This window comes from Acyrthosiphon pisum, chromosome A1 (assembly GCF_005508785.2).
Source record: "Acyrthosiphon pisum isolate AL4f chromosome A1, pea_aphid_22Mar2018_4r6ur, whole genome shotgun sequence".
NCBI lineage: Eukaryota > Metazoa > Arthropoda > Insecta > Hemiptera > Aphididae > Acyrthosiphon > Acyrthosiphon pisum.
Window position 1 is genome coordinate 114,131,855 of NC_042494.1, and position 5,265 is coordinate 114,137,119.

Consider the following 5,265-nt stretch of genomic DNA (forward strand, 5'->3'; position numbering starts at 1 on the left):
ATTTATTGTAAACGGAGACGATATCTCGTTGTTCTTCTCTTGACTCGGCTGCTGATGTTTGTGTTACACAGTTTTATCATGTTGATTATTTTAGTTGGTAAGCCAACGTTTTTAAGGATTTTCCATAGACTTTATCTATATATGCTATCATAGGCTTGTTTAAAGTCTATAAAAACTATATGTAGATCTTTCGCGAATTCGTAGCTTTTCTCCATAACTTGTCTTATGACAAATATGTGATCAGTAGTTGATTTGTTTTTTCTGAATCCACTTTGGTAATTACCCACTATCTCATCTGTGTATACTTGCAATCTTTTAAGTATAATTAATGACGGTATTTTATATCCAGAATTCAGTAGTGTTATGCCTCTATACTTTTCGACTTTATTTCGGATACCTTTTTTGAAAATTGGACATATCAATGACTCATTCTAGTCTTTTGGTATCTTTTCCTTTATCCATATCTGTTGAATTAGGTTATGTAAATTTTTTGTTAGGTTTTGTTCTCCTAACTTCAGTAGCTCAGCGACAATTTTATCATCTCCTGGAGACTTATTATTTTTTAGAGTTTGTATCGCATACTGTATCTCTTCTAAACTAGGATTTTGTATTTCTGGTTCCACTGTGTAATATATGGTGTCGTCTTGTTCACCTATTCCTGTTGTTGAGTCTCTGTTAAGGATTTTTTCAAAGTACGGTCTAAATTTTTCGGCAATATTTTCCGGTTTTGTAATGAGAGTACCATTATTACCTTCTATCATCCGTATAGTAGGTACAAATCCATTTTTAAATGTTTTGCAACGTTTGAAGAATTCTCTGGGATTGTGTTTAAGGTTTTCGATGTCTTCGATTGCTATTAAACATTTTTAAAAATACATAGGCATCATTTTTTTTCATAGGCATTTAAGGTCAACATTTTGACAACATTTGTCAAAATCACTTACACATTTGCAAATAATTTTGTAGTAAAAATAGGCACATCAAATTGTCAATTTAACATAGTTATGAATTTGGGCTGGCTTCAAGCTTTTTTTTACTACCTGATTTTCACGAGGCTGAATTTTTTACTTTTTGTTTATTGCTTTGTTTATATATAAATTCACTATTTATAATATATTTGAATGACATTTTTTGTATAACAAATGATTGAAAATTGAATTGAAGGTTCCTACAACTATTAAGTATTATTTATCTCACATTGCAACCAACGAAGAATAACAATTTTAGTTATTTTTTTGTAATTTAAAAATAATATTTGTGGGTACCTACTACCTAGGTACTTGAAACTTTTAACATATATTATTATGTTAAATACACACAATGACATTTTCAAATTCAATGTTTTTGGCAAAAATTAATTCAACTTTCTGCAACCGTATATTAGTGTATTACTATATTTAGTAAAATAAATTACTTGAACTGCAAATTATATAATACACTTAGTAATAATAGGCTGACAGACTGTCGTAGCTCAGAATCGTTTTTAGTTTGCAATGATTTATCATTCAATTCAAATTTAACACATAATATACTGAATGTGACTTACTCAATGGCCCTGACTTAATGAGGTATACTCAACACCTACTGTATAGCTGAACGGTTACATATACTTCCCCATTTTCCTTATTAGTGAATTTATTATTTTAGAAACTATCGATACTTATACAGTATCTAACTGCAGAGTACAATTTTATAATTTACAACTTCGTAATATTATATTTGACTCAATTAAACGTGCACATCGTGATAACAAAATTCCTAGCGTACCATTTAAATAATTCACTGATTAATAGTAGTTATTAGTTAACTACTATAGAAGTGCAACGAAGAATTTAAACTCCAAGGGGGTGGCGTACCATCAATGCACTCATATTTTTAAATAAAATTAATTTTTAACTAAAGCTGTATACAGCGCCACTGCGGTATAAATAAATATGACGTGCCCGAATCATAAGATATTTTAATGCCCTTAAAGTTAAGGCTGCTAACAATAATATGCAGACTTCTTTCAAAATGCGTATTCCTTTGCACAAAATTATTTCAAAAATTTGGCAGAAGCATAAAGACAAACCACTTGTCATTTTCTTGCAGAAATCACGTAAAAACAAACTTAACGCGTATTTTATGCAAAAAACGAACCTTAGTTCAAACTACAAAGGCATACAAAAAATGAAGTCTAGAGACTCCACTCAGAGATCTAAAGTCAGAACAACTACTACCTACTTGGACCAATAAGAAACACGCACCAACACACTACGAGTCTCCGACATACCACTCAGCCTATCTCATCGTTTTAACACACCACTCAACCAATCTCATAATAATCTGAACACTCAAATTAGAACAAGTCATATGCTTCACTCCTAACAGGGCCACAACAACCATTATATTAATCCCAAAATCCATCAAACATACGTGATGCATTCTTAAATGACGACTAAATTGATGATTTAAGCCAATTATTATACTATTATCTCTTTCTCTCTCTTAACATACACTTTTTTGTTATACAAATTCATATACATTATTTATTATATATACGTGGATATATTTTATTTATGCTTCATAATTGTATGGAGAACATACAATTTAAGTATTATTTAAATAACTTTTTATACTTACATACAAACACGTAAATAGCACAGAATAATATTGAGACATATCTCTTAGTTAAAATGAGATGAAAAATAAATATTATACAATAAATTGTGCTTGTCAAAGAAAAGTGATCGTTTATTCATCGCTATATAATGTTCATAAACTTTTGTGAAGTTCATTCAAAATCAAATTATTTTGGTAGAGACGAAGACATTTATTGATGTATTGGGATCAAAAAGAATAATTATAACAGATGGATGTTGACGACAGCTTAATTTCTTTATAACCTATAACGTCATTATAAATTTAAAATTATAACCATACTGTACTTTCACTTGCACACTTAAACTAAAAATCACAATATTCCAAATCATTTCCCTAATTCTGCAGTATTGTTGAAAAAAATATTATCTATCAAAAAAATATATCTTCCTATATCCCAAATAAATTTTTCACTTAATCAACAAAAAAAAAACATTTGTATATTTGGGTTTTCGACTTTTACTTTCTAGAATAGAAAATAGAGTATGAAAATAAAATATGAAAAATAAAAATCACATACTTTTGACCTAAAATAAAAGGACAAAAGATAACGAATCTAAAAGGGAAACATAGTGGGAAGCAATAGACATAAATAAGAGTATATATTTATACCATATACACAATTGATTTTAAACCAAATGGATTTTTCTGTTTGGCTTGTTTTTTTTCCTTTATAACCACAAATAAAAAAAAATAACAAAACCCAAATACCTCTTATTATAGTCTTAATGGTTTGAAATTAGTATTTCAAAATACAATAATTAATAGGTTCACTAAATGTATAAATAAGTTAGAAGATCATTAGAAGTTCGGAAATTCGCATTTTCAGAGAATATATTATATATTAAATTGTAAAATACAATTAATAGGTTGCACATTTTTAAATGTTTATGTACATAATTGTTTTTCTAAAATATTAAATAGGTACAATTTAAAAGTTACCTTTTGCAATTAAATAGTACATATTATACTATGATTTATGACACTAATAAATTATTTATTTGTATGTTAAATGTGTAGTAAAAATTATTGTGATTATTGGTGACCTCTACAATATTAAATAGGTTTTTTTCTATCAAGCCAAATACTGTATACCAACTTATAAAATATAATTGTACGCAAAAATTAACGAGAATTAAGTATCCAACTTTTTAAAACATTTTAAAAATAATTAATATACTAATTTAAGTGATAATTAAAATATATAGGACATATAGGTACACTAGACACGATTAGTATATGGTATACCTGTATATTTATTATTATTTAACAGAATATAACGAAATCATGCTAGATATCTAGTAACAGTAATACAAGTGGTAATAACCATCCACTTTGAAGTCTTGAAGTTCTTAAATTGAATTATACGATGAATGTTATCCATAAACCATAAACATTTTTCAAAAAAGTTTTTTAAAAATGAACGTAGAAAAATCTAGTTATTGCGTGCTAATAAAAATGAATATATTATAAAAAAGGCGGGTAAGTCGTGGATGTCGCTCTGCTGTACAGTAGGTTACAAGTGGGTTACTGTAATGGATGGAATTAAATTTGAATCCAATGATATTATATCATTGTATACGAAAAACGATTCTGAACGGAGATGATTTGTCAGTCTACGATATATTATTTTTAAAGAAAAACTTATGGAGAACCTTGTACCAAATTTTAAAAACTTAGTTATAAAAGAAAAAATGTTTACGATTTTTCAACCACTAAATTACTTGCAAATTTTCGCAATTTTGACATATTTCGTATAAATTTGAACTTTAAATGCTTATAAATAAAAATTGTGACAATGTATTCCTTTTATTTTGCAACTGCTATTGTAAAAATATGTTAGGAGCCTTGTATTAAATTTCCAAATCTTAGAATTAAAAAGAAAAACTTTTATGAATTTCTGTCTAAGATAATTTGAACATTGCCGTAATTTTTACGTATTTAGTCAAAATTTGAACTTTAAATGCTTATAAAAAAAAAATCGTGACTATATATTTCTTTTATTTTTCAATAGCTATTGTAAAAATATATTATGAGCCTTGTATTAAATTTTGAAATCTTAGATATAAAAGGAAAATTTTTTATGAATTTCTAGCATAAAATAATTTACGAATTTTCGTGATTTTTACATAATATGTTGTCAAAATTTGAACTTTAAATGCTTATAAATAAAAATTGTGACAATGTATTCCTTTTATTTTGCAACTGCTATTGTAAAAATATGTTAGGAGCCTTGTATTAAATTTCCAAATCTTAGAATTAAAAAGAAAAACTTTTATGAATTTCTGTTTAAGATTATTTGAACATTGCTTAATTTTTACGTATTTAGTCAAAATTTGAACTTTAAATGCTTATAAAAAAAAATTGTGCCTATGTATTTTTATAATTTTTGAATGGGAGTTAGAACAACATATGTGGACCCTTCTATTAACTTTTCAAGTATTTTGTCCCAGCTAATTTTTTTTTATCAACATTTATAAAAAAAAAAATCAAAAAAAATCGATTATTTCAATTGCCTATAAATAGATTAAAAATTAGTGAAATATTTTGAAAATAAAACTATATAAAGAAAATGTCAATTTAAACAACTGGTAAAATTTTCAAGTGTCTACGACTCATACTTTT